General features: G+C 37.1%; 1 pseudogene; it reads right to left on the bottom strand.

The window, feature by feature from the left end:
- Window positions 1-1,928: 1,928 nt before the first annotated feature.
- LOC126945790 (biogenesis of lysosome-related organelles complex 1 subunit 2-like) lies at window positions 1,929-12,321 on the bottom strand (annotated as a pseudogene).
- Window positions 12,322-12,926: the final 605 nt, after the last annotated feature.

Raw genomic sequence — 12,926 nt, forward strand, 5'->3', positions numbered from 1 at the left:
GGCATTTATAGCTATAAATTTACTTCTAAGCATTGCTTTACTTGCATCCTGTAAGTTTTGGCATGTTGTATTTTCATTATTATTCACTTTAAAGTATTTTCTAATTCTATTGATTTTTTTCTTTGAATCTTTGCTAGAAGAATGTTGTTGGATTTTCACTTTTTTGTGTGAATTTCCCAAACTTTCTTCTGTTATGTATTTTATTTGATTGTCTCTGAGTAGGAGAACATAAAGTGAACTACATTTCTATATACCAGCAACAAACGGTTATGAAATATAATTTAAAAATACACTACTCTTAATAGCAACAGAAATAGAGAGTATCTAAATCTAATGAAATATGTGCAATATCTTTGTGTATAAATTATAAAACTTTACTAAGAGACATTAAAGAATACCTAAATAAATAGATATAAAAAGTTTGTGGATTTGAATATTAAATATTACAAAGATATTGATTTTTTCCCCAATTCATCTACAGATCTATAAAATGCAAAATAGAGTCCAATCCCAGTAAAGATTTAAAAAACATTTTTCATGGAACTTGATGAGCTGATTCTAAAGTTTGTGTGGAACAACAAAGGTTAAATAGTAGCCGAAATACTCTTGAAGAACTGCCTGGTCAGGGGACTAGATCTAGTGTGTATCAGTACCTTCTTAAACTATAATAATTCTACCAGTGTAGGCTTGGTGCTGGTATAGACAAATGAATGAGGGAATCAAATAGAAAGCCAGAAAAAATGCTTGCCTATATGAAGATGATATGTGTTGGAGCAGACATTGCTGATCAACAGGAAAAAGAAGGGATACCTTGTAGATAGTGCTGGGATTATAAAATTATTGTTAAGTATAACTCATAAATAAATAAGTGTAGAAATAATATGCCTGTTGATTAGCTTGACTTAGCCATTCCACAATGCATACATGTATCGAAACATAGTGTTGTACATCACAAATATAAAAAAATGTTTTCAATTTTAAAATGATATGATAGTTCATATGCAAAAAGGGATATCTTTCTCCGTATATTGAAAATCAATTCCAGATGGATCAAGTCTGAAATAGAAAAAGTAAAACTTTGAAATATCTAAAAAATATACTAATAAAAATATTTTTTGACTGCAGGGTAGAGAAGCATTTCTTCCTTTTTAAAAATTTTATAAAATGCTATATTTTATAAGTGACAACTTCCATATCCCCCCCCAAATCATGCACACATATACATATCTTGTCTTTGTCTTTAATACATTTCCAAAAGGAGGCAGTTATCAAGATGTCATCCATCTCCAAACATCTGACTCACATAGAAGAGAAAAGAGTTGTTTATTTCATAGACCAAGCTATCAAAACATTCCTTTCACTATTTCTGCTCAACCTAAAAGATGCAGCCTGGAATTATTTTAAGCTGTTTATGTTATTTGCAATATTATGAGAAAGTAAATTACTAACATTCACAAGGTTATAAGCTGCAAAATAACTACTTTGTTTTTTTAAAAGAAAATTAGAATCTCATTAATGATATATTAGTATCATTAACAGAAAAAAAAATCATTTACAATAACTTAAAAACCAGCCATGTAGGAAAATAATGTGTTAACCACTACAGAGAAAATAGGTCCTCTTATTTGATTTTACTGGCACACCCAGGTGTATCTTGAACTTTGAGAGTCTCTATCCTGAATAGATGATGAAGCATTCAGGTAAAAATAAGCAGTTGTAAGTGTGAGTTTTCAAGGGTTACTGCCTCAAAGGAGGTACAGGAGTAGCCACAGTCCTACAGTTTATTTCAACATTGAGATCTTCCTAGAAAGATCAGCATAATTTTATTTTGAGGAGAGTTGACAATTCATCAGCCTCAGTATTCACATCTTATAAAAAACATTCTTCCACATTAAAAAAGACTTTGTCCCAAAGAAATATGTTTTTCATCACTTCTCCAACTTTTTGTACTTGACTTCCAGTTTTTTTTTTTAAATATGCATTTATCTTTTAAGCTGTCTGCTCAAGAGCTGCTACCTGCTCTTCAATGATATTGATCTGATCCAGATAAGGCTGCAGTCCAGCATACAACTGAACTTAAACTTAAGTCCTTTAAGTATCTACTAATGTTTATAGCAGTATCTTTTATTTCAAGATACTTCAAGCTGAGTAGTTTATTCATTTTCCAGGAGCTTATAGTCTTCACTGGTGGTCATCAATTCTCCAGTAAGATAAATGTCCATTTTGGAGAACATATCCCAGAAGAGCTCAGTGATCTCAGCTTCAGCAGGCTCCTTTGTTTCCTCAGGTGTCTCCATGGTGGCAATGTCTCAAGTTAGTTTCTCACATCGGGTCACTAGGACACCTCAGGCACCATCATCATGGCAGGTTTTGTGCTGCTTGAGAAGCTTTTCTTTCCTTTTTCCATTTTTTAATTTATTTTCTTTCCATTTTATCATTTTTTATTTTCTTTTGATTTTTTCATTATTTTATTTTATTTTAAGTTCCGGGACACATGTGCAGGATGTGCAGGTTTGTTCCATAGGTAAAAATGTACCACGATAGTTTACTGTACCTTTCAACTCATCATCAAGGTATCAAGCCCAACACACATTAGCTATTTTTTCTAATGCTTTCCATCCCCATGCCTGCCCTCCACTGACAGTGTGTGTTCTCAATGTTCCATGTGTCCATGCGTTCTCAATGTTCAGCTCATACTTATAGGTGAGAACATGTGGTGTTTGGTTTACTGTACCTGCATTAGTTTGCTGAAAATAATGGCTTCCAGCTCCATTCATGTCTCTGCAAAGGACATAATCTCATTTCATTTTATGGGTGCACGGTATTCCATGGTGTATATATAACACATTTTCTTTATCCAGTCTATCATTGATGAGCATTTAGGTTAATTTTATGTTTTTGCCATTGTGAAAAGTGCTGCAATGAACATACGTGTGTGTGTATCTTTATAATAGAATGACTTATATTCCTTTGGGTATATACCCAGTAATAAAATTGCTGGGTCACATGAAATGGTATTTCTGTCTCTAGGCTTTGAGGAATCACCACACTGTCTTCCACAATGGTTGAACTAATTTACATTCTCACCAACAGTGAAAAAGTGTTTTTATTTATCCACAGCCTCACCAGTATCTATTGTTTCTTGACTTTTTACTAATCACCTTTCTGACTGGCATGAGATGTCATCTCATTGTGGTTTTGTATTTGCATTTCTCTAATGATCAGTGATGTTGAACTTTTTTTCATATGTTTGTTGCCTACATAAATGTCTTCTTTTGAGAAGTGTCTGTTCATGTCCTTTGCCCACATTTTGATGGGGTTGTTTTATTTTTTATGGTACATTTGTTTAAGTTCCTTGAAGATTCTGGATATCATACCTTTGTCAGATGGATAGATTGCCAAATTTTTCTTCCATTCTGTAGGTTGCCTGTTCACTCTGATGATAGTTTCTTTTGCTGCGCAGAAGCTCTTAAGTTTAATCAGATCCCATTTGCCAATTTTTTGTTTGTTGCAATTCCTTTGGATATTTTTGTCATAAAATCTTTGCCCATGCCTATATCTTAAATGATATTGCCTAGATTTTCTTCTAGGATTTTTAGAGTTTGGGGTTTCACAGTTAAGACTTTAATACATGTTGAGTTGATTTTTGTATACGGTGTAAGAAAGAGGTCCAGTTTTAATTTTCTGCATATGACTAGCCAGTTCTCCTAACATCATTTAATAAATAGGGTATCCTTTTTCATTGGTTGTTTTTGTCAGATTTACCAAAAATTAGATGTTTATAGATGTGTAGTCTTATTTCCGAGTTCTCTATTCTGTTCTGTTGGTCAATGTGTCTGTTTTTGTACCAGTAGCATTACTGTAGCCTTGTAGTACAGTTTGAAGTTGGGTAGTATGATGTCTCCAGCTGTGTTATTTTTGCTTAGGATGATTTTAGCTATATGGGCTCTCCTTTGGTTTCATATGAATTTTAATGTAGTTTTTTCTAATTTTGTGAAGAATGTCAATGGTATTTTCATGGGAATAGCATTGAATCTGTAAATTATTTTGGGCAGTATAGCAATTTTCACTTCACAATATTGATGCTTCCTATTTATGAACATGGAATGTTTTTCCATTTGTTTGTGTCCTCTCTCATTTCCTTGAGAAGTGATTTGTAGTTCTCTTTTAAGAGGTCCTTCACTTTCCTTGTTAGCTGTATTCCTGAGTATGTTATTCTCTTTGTAGCAATTGTGAATGGAAATTAATCCACAATTTGGCTCTCTGCTTGTCTATTGTTGGTGATAGGAATGCTTCTGATTTTTGCACATTGATTTGAATCCTGAGACTTTGCTGAAGTTTCTTATCAGCTTAGGAATTTTTTAATCTGAGAAAATGGAATTTTCTAGATATGGGATCATGTCATCTGCAAAAAGAGACAATTTGACTTCCTCTCTTCCTATTTGAATATGCTTTATTTCTTTCTCTTGCCTGATTGCCCTCGCTAGAACTTCCAATACTATGTTGAATAGGCATGGTGAGAGAGGGCATCCTTGTCTTATTTCGTTTTTTAAGGAGAATGCTTCCAACTTTTGCCTGATCAGGATGATATTGGCTGTCGGTTTATCATAAATTGTTCTAATTATTTTGACATATGTTTCATCAATACCTAGCTTATTAAGAATTTTCAACATGAAAGTGTGTTGAACTGTACCGAGGGCCTTTTCTCCATCTATTGAGATAATCATGTGGTTTTTGTCTTTAGTTCTGTTTATGTTATTAATTATACTTATTGATTTGCATTTGTTGGAACCAACCATGCATCCAGGACACAAAGATGATTTCATTGTGGTGTATAAGCTTTTTTGATGTGCTTCTGAATTTGGTTTGCCAGTATTTTATTGAGGATTTTTGCATCATGTTCATCAGGGATATTGGCCTAAAGTTTTCTTTTTTCTTGTATCTCTGTCAGGTTTTGTATCAGCATGAGGCTGGCCTCATAAAAAGAGTTAGGGAAGAGTCCCTCATTTTCAGTTGCTTGAAATAGTTTCAGAAGAAATAGTACAAGCTCCTCTTTGTACCTCTTGTAGAATTCAGCTGTAAATTTATCTGGTCCTGGACTTTTTTTGATTGGTAAGCTATTTATTACTGCCTCAATTTCAGAACCTGTTATTGGTCTATTCAGGGATTCAACTTCTTCCTGGTTCAGTCTTAGGAGGATGTATGTGTCCAGGAATTTATCCATTTCTTCTAGATTTTCTAGTAAATTTGTATAGTGTTGTGTGTAGTATTCTCTGATGGCTGCTTGTATTTCTTCAGGGTCATTAGTGATATCTTCTTTATCATTTTTCATTGTTTCTAATTTGTTCTTCTCTCTTTTATTCTTTATTAGTCTAAGTAGTGGTCTATTTTATTACTTTTTCAAGAAAAAAAAAAGACAGCTTCAGGATTCGGTGATTTTTTGAAGGGTTTTATGTGTCTCTGTCTCTTTCAGTTCTACTATGGTCTTGGTTATTTCTTGTCTTCCATACCCTTGGGGTTTGTTTGCTCTCAGTTCTCTAGCTCTTTTAGTTGTGATGTTAGAATGTATATTTGAGATATTTCTAACTTGTTGATGTGGGCATTTAGTGTTATAAATTTCCCTCTTAACACTGCTTTGGCTGTGTCCTGGAGATTCTGGTACTTTGTCTCTTTGTTCTCATTGGTTTTAAAAAACTTCTTGATTCTGCCTTAATTTCATTATTTACCCCGGAGTCATTCAGGAGCACGTTGCTCAATTTTCAGATAGTAGTTAATTTTGAGTGGGGTTTCTAATACTGAGTTCTAATTTGATTGCACTGTGGTCTGAGACACTGTTATGATTTCAGTTTGGCTGCATTTGCTGAAGAGCATTTTACTTCCAATTATGTGACCAATTTTAGAGTAAGTGTCATTTGATGTCAAGATGAATGTATACTCTGTTGTTTTTGGGTGGAGAGTTCTGTAGATATTTATCATGTCCACTTCACCGAGAGCTGAGTTCTTGTCATGAATATTCTTGTTAATTTTCTGTCTCAATGAGCTGTCTAATGTTGAGAGTGCAGTGTTAAATCTCCCATTATTATTGTGTGGCAGTCTGAGCCTCTTTGTGGGTCTATAAGAACTTGTTTTAAGAACCTGGGTGCTTCCATATTGGGTGCATATATATTTAGGATAGTTAGCTTTTCTTGTTAAATTGACCCCTTTACCATTATGTAATGCCCTTCTTTGTCTTTTTTGATCTTTGTTGATTTACAGTCTGTTTTGTCATAAACTGGGATTGCAACCCCTGCTTTTTTCTGCTTTCTATTTGTGGTTGTATTTTTCTTTTTCCCTTTCTGTTGAGCTTATTTGTGTCTTTGCACATGAGATGGGTCTCTTGAATACAGCACACCAATAGGTCTCCACTCTTTATTCAGTTTGCTATTTTGTGTCTTTTAATTGGGGTATTTAGCCCACATACATTTAAGGTTAATATTGTTACGTGTGAATTTGATTATGTCACCATGATGCTAGCTGGTTATTTTGCAGCCTTGTTAATTTAATGCTTTGTAGTGTCATTGGTCTGTGTACTGCAGTGTTTTGTTTGGTTGGTTGTTGTTGTTGTTGTTGTTGTTGTTTTTAGTGACTGGCAAAGATTTTTCCTTTTCATAGTTAGTGGTTCCTTCAGGAACTCCTGGAAAGCAGGCCTGGTGGTAACAAATTCCCTCTCAGCATTTGGTTGTCTGAAAAGAATTTTATTTCTCCTTTGCTTATGAAGCTTAGTTTGGCCAGATATGAAACTCTGGTTTGAAAATTATTTTCTTTAAGAATGTTGAATATTGGTTCCCAATCTCTTCTGGCTTGTAGAATTTCCACCAAGAGGTCTGCTGTTATTCTGATGGGCTTCCATTTGTAGGTTACTGCCCTTTCTTTCTGACTGCCCTTAACAATTTCTTTCTTCATTTCGAACTTGGATAGTATGATGATTATGTGACTTGGAGTTGATCATCTCACAGAATATCTTACTGGAGTTCTACGGGTTTCCTGAATTTTAATGTTGGCTCATCTTGCTAGGCTGGGGAAGATGATATCCTGAAATATGTTTTGGATGATATCCTGAAGTAGGTTTGTTAACTTTGTTTCATTCTCACTGTTTCTTTCCAGCATCCCAATCAGTCATAGGTTCAGTCTTTTTACATAATCCCATATTTCTTGGAGGTTTTGTTTGTTCTTTTTAATTCTTTTTTCTCTAGTCTTGTCTGCCTGTCTTAATTTTGGCAATAATGGCTTCAAACTCTGAAATTCTTTCCTCCACTTGGTCTACTTGTCTATTGATACTTGTGGTTGCATCATAAAGTTCTCTTGTTTTGTTTTTCAGCTTCATCTGGTCATTTATGTACCTCTCTCAACTGGTTATTCTAGTTAACAGCTCCTTTAGTATTTTATTATGGTTTTTAGCTTCTTTGCATTGGGTTAGAACATGTTCATTTAGCTCAGCAAAGTTTGTTATTACACACCTTCCGAAGCCTACTTCTGTCAGTTCATCCATCTCAGCCTCAGCTCAGTCCTGTGCCCTTCCTGGAATGGTGTTGTGATCATCTGAAGGAGAAGAGGCACTCTGGCAATTACAGTTTTCAGCATTCTTTCATTGATTCTTTCTCATCTTCATAACTTTGTCTACCTTCAATCTTTGAGGCTGCTGACCTTTGGATGGGGTTTTATGGGGACTTTTCGTTGATGCTGTTGTTGTTGCTTTCCGTTTGTTTTTCTTTTAATAGTCAGGCCTCTCTTCCATAGGGCTGCTGTGGGATGTGCTAGGGGACCACTTTACACCCTATTAACCTGGGTCCCTCCTGAAACTGGTGATGTCACCAGTGGAGGCTGCAGAACAGCAAAGATGGCTGCATGCTTCTTTCTCTGGGAGCTCTGTCTCAGAGGGGCACCAACCTGATGCCAGCAGGAATGTTCGTGTATTAGGTGTATGTTGACCCCTCTTGGGACATCTCACTGAGTCAGGAGGCATGGTATCAGGGACCCACTTAATGAAGCACTCTGGCTATCCATTGTTGGAGGGTTTGTGTTGCACTGGGGGGACTCCCACTTGTCTGGACTGCCCAGATTTCTCAGAGCCAACAGGAGAAAAGATTAAGTCTGCTGATTGATGGAGATTATGGCCACCCCTCCCTCTAGGGGTTCCCATTTCCAGGGAGATCAGAGTTTTGTCTGTAAACTCCTGGCTGGAGTTGCTAAAATTCCTGCAGGGAGACCCTGCCTGCTGAGGAGGGATGGGTCCAAGTTCACCCTAAGAAAGCAGTCTGGACACAATCTGCCACAGCCACTGCGCTGGACTGTGGGAATTCCTCCTGGTTCCAAACTGCCCAGTGTCCCCAGCACCAGCAGGGGAAAACTGCAGACTGGAGCTGAGCTGCAGTGATGGCTGCTGCCACTCCCCTTAGGAACTCATCTTAGGAAGTAGGCAGCTGCAGTGGTGGTGGCTGCCCCTCCTTTCAGAAGCTCAGTTGTCTTAGGCAGCAGGCAGCCACAGTGATGGCAGCCACTCCTCACCACAGGAGCTCAATCATCTTAGGCAGCAGGCAGCTTCAGTGATGGTGGCTGCTTCTGCCCCCATGAGCTTGGTAGTCTTAGGCAGTCTCCGGTAGAGCAGCTGCTGAGAATCTGCACAGCTCTGTGCTTAAGGCCCAAGGCCCTGGTGGTATGGGCTTACAAGGGGATCTCCTGATCCATGGTGTATACAGATCCATGGAAAACATGTGGCTTCCTGGACAAGGTAGCACAATCACTCAGTGCCTCCCTTGGCGGGGAGTGAAAAAAGCATCTAAATGCCACATACGGTATGGTTTCATGTATTGTAAGTTAAAAAAAAAAAAGAAGAAGATATATACACATAGTGGTGAAACTATAAAGAAAAAAAGGCATAATTAATACAAAACTTAAGATAATGTTTATCATCATTGGCAAGAAAGGGAAGTACATTCTGGGTGAGTTACACAGAGGACTTTTGCACTACTAGCCATATTCTATTTCTTGCCCTAGGGTGGGTCCTTCTTGCAGGGGTGGGTCCTTCCCTTGCCCCGTGCAGCTCCCAGGTGGGCCATCATTCCACCCTGCTTTTTATCACTCTCTGTGGGTGATACCCACCACCTAATCAGTCTCAATAAAAGAACCTAGATACCTCAGTTGCCGGTGCAGGATTCACTTGCCACTTTTGTTCTTGGTGGGAGTCTTTGACCACAGCTGTTTTTAGTCAGCCATCTTTGCCTCTTCCTTGGGAAACTTTTCTTAAACAAGACACTAAATATCCAAACCATAATGAAAAACAGTAACAAATTCAACTACGTTAAAATAAGAATTTATTGTCATCTAAAAATTACCACAAAAAGATGAAAATAAATAAGTTACAACTGGGAGAATAATATTCAATGTATCCAGCCAGAGTATTAGTAACCAAAAACACAACACACTTCTAGAAGGCAATAAGAAAAAGATAAACGCTTAATAGAAAAATCAGCAAAAAGCATGAATATGCCCTTGACAGAAGAGAAAATAAAAATGATACATAAATATATACAAATATATACAATATCATTGGTTATGAGGAAATTGAAAAATGAGTTCCTGAGATAACCTTTTACCAAAATCAGATGCGAAAAAAATCAAAAGTTTTGTAAATCAAGTTTTGGTGAAGATGTAGTACAATGGGAACTCTCACACATTGCTGAAGAGAATTTAAATTGGTAACCACTTCCAAAACTTACTATTTGTATCACCCAGAATAGTCAAGCATTTGCATTCTCTTTCATCCAACAATTCCCCTTAAATTAATTCTTGCATATTTGCTCCCAGGAAACATATACAGGAATGTTTCAGCGGCACTGTTTGTAATATTAAATATAAGGAAAAAACCCAAATGTCCATCAACAGTAGAATGGATAAATACATTAATGTATAAAGATAGAAAAGTACACAGCCTGAAAAAATGAATAAACTACAGCAGTATTGAGTGACATGTATGAGTCTCTAGAAAATAATGTTGAGTGAAAAAATCATCTAAAAACCACATACAGTATGGTTTCATGTATTGTAAGTTAAAAAAAAAAGATATATACACACAGTGGTCAAACTATTAAAAAAAAAAGGCATAATTAATACAAAACTTAAGACAGTGTTTACCACCATTGGCAAGAAAGGACAGTGCATTCTGGGTGGGTTATATGGAGGACTTTTGCAATACTAGCCATATTCTATTTCTTGCCCTAGGTAGTAAGTATACAGATGTTGATTTTATTATTCTTTAAACTGTACATATATTATAGATAATTTTATGATGTATGTTTAATGCACAATAAAAATAGAAAAAGGTATACTACAGAATTGAGGTATTGAAATACTGTATCAGAAAACAACTGAACAAATGAATAATACATAGTAAAATTAAAAGGGATGAGCAATACTGTATTAAATGATGATAGACATAAAGCCAATAGTTCAGAGTCCATTAATAGTGTAAAATTAAAATTTAAAAGCATCATTTTTATTAAAACATGCTTTTCTCCTTATTTAAAAATGAATTGTAATAGTAATAAGAAAATGGCACAGCTAACACTTACATTAATATTTCCAGTGATCCTTCAGCCACTCTACTAGTAAAAGCAAGCAAATGAAAAAACCACTGATCCAATCAGATTTCATAAATTTGAACATGAATTTCAAAATTATCAAGACAGGTGTATGAACAGTAAAAATTAATATCTAAGCATCCATTAACAGTAAACTGTGTATTTGTTTGTTCTCACACTGCTATAAAAAAATACATGAGATTGGTAAATTTATCAAGAAAATAGGTTTAATTGGACTCAGGGTTCCACAGGCTGTACAGAAAGCATGGCAGCATTTGCTTCTGGGGAGGCCTCAGGGAACTCGTATTCATGGTGGAGGACAAGTGGGAACAAGCATCTTTCGTGGCAGGAGTAGAACCGAGAGTTGGGAGGTGCTACACACTTTTAAACAACCAGATCTCATGATAACTCACTCACTCATTGTCACAAGAACAGCAAGAGGCGGATGGTGCTAACCCATTCATCAGAACTCTGCCCTCATGATCCAATCTTCCACCAGGCCCCACCTTCAACACTGGGTGTTACAGTTCAACAAAAGTTTTGGTTTGGGTGGGGACACAGATCCAAAATGTATCACGTTGTCTTTAGTCTTTCTAAAATAAATACTAAGCTGCTGAAACAAATTGAATATATAATCAGAGCTTTGGATGGTCATACCAAATGTTATGCCAAGATCTTAAAAAAGCATATTCAATCACATTGCTACATCTAGATAATTTTTCAGTGAGAGTAAAAAGTTTTATTTTGCCATCAATAAATATACATTTAAAATTTCAATAATGTCATTTTCATCATCCTGTAATTAAACATGTCATATTTTGTGTACATTATTACAATGTTTATAATGCTCATACCATGATATAAAATTTATAAATGAATAAATATGTATGAGAATGCCTGTTCAAAAATGATTCATTGAAACGGATGCATAATTGCAGCATCAACATGTGTGACGAACACCACTGTAGTCAGCATTAAGGTACTAAAAGTGATGTAAACTCTCAGTGTGTCATGATTAGTTGTGAGGTGCTTGAAAAATAATTCTATCTATTTATTTCTTAAATTTACATTTAGTTTTGAGTTTATTATTTTAAATGTCATAAATCTGAATGATGAAGTACCATTTTTTGTTCAGTTTTGAAGAAGCTTTTAATTCAAGTTCAGATGCAAACATTTATGTATTTTATTTTAAATCTTTCTTTAGAACTGTTATTGTTTTGTATTATTGTAGTTATATTGTAGTCTTAAAAATGAAATAGGAATTTGGGGGTGGAGCAAGATGGCCGAATAGGAACAGCTCCAGTCTCCAACTCCCAGCGCGAGCGACACAGAAGACCAGTGATTTCTGCATTTTCAACTGAGGTACTGGGTCCATCTCATTAGGGAGTGCCGGACAATCAGTGCTGGTCAGCTGTTGCAGCCCGACCAGCGAGAGCTGAAGCAGGGCGAGGCATCTCCTCACCTGGGAAGTGCAAGGGGAAAGGGAATCTCTTTTCCTAGCCAGGGTGACTGAGACACACAACACCTGGAAAATCGGGTAACTCCCACCCCAATACTGCGCTTTAAGCAAACAGGCAAACCAGGAGATAATATCCCACACCTGGCCGGGAGGGTCCCACGCCCACGCGCCTCCCTTATTGCTAGCACAGCAGTCTGCGATCTAACCGAAGGGCAACAGCGAGGCTAGGGGAGCAGAGCCCGCCATTGCGGAGCCTTAAGTAGGTAAACAAAGCCGCTGGGAAGCTCGAACAGGGTGGAGCTCACAGCAGCTCAAGGAAACCTGCCTGTCTCTGTAGACTCCACCTCTGGGGACAGGGCACAGCTAAGCAACAACTAAAGCAGCAGAAACCTCTGCAGACACAAATGTCTCTGTCTGACACCTTTGAAGAGTGCAGTGGATCTTCCAACACGGAGGTTGAGATCTGAGAAGGGACAGACTGCCTGCTCAAGTGGGTCCCTGACCCCTGAGTAGCCTAACAGGGAGACATCCCCCACTAGGGGCAGTCTGACACCCCACACCTCACAGGGTGGAGTACACCCCTGAGAGGAAGCCTCCAAAGCAAGAATCAGACAGGTACACTCGCTGTTCAGCAATATTCTATCTTCTGCAGCCTCTGTTGCTGACACCCAGGCAAACGGGGTCTGGAGTGGACCTCAAGCTATCTCCAACAGACCTACAGCTGAGGGTCCTGACTGTTAGAAGGAAAACTATCAAACAGGAAGGACACCTACACCAAAACCCCATCAGTACGTCACCATCATCGTCAAAGACCAGAGGCAGATAAAACCACAAAGATGGGGAAAAAGCAG

This window comes from Macaca thibetana, chromosome X (assembly GCF_024542745.1).
Source record: "Macaca thibetana thibetana isolate TM-01 chromosome X, ASM2454274v1, whole genome shotgun sequence".
NCBI classification, from domain to species: Eukaryota; Metazoa; Chordata; class Mammalia; order Primates; family Cercopithecidae; genus Macaca; species Macaca thibetana.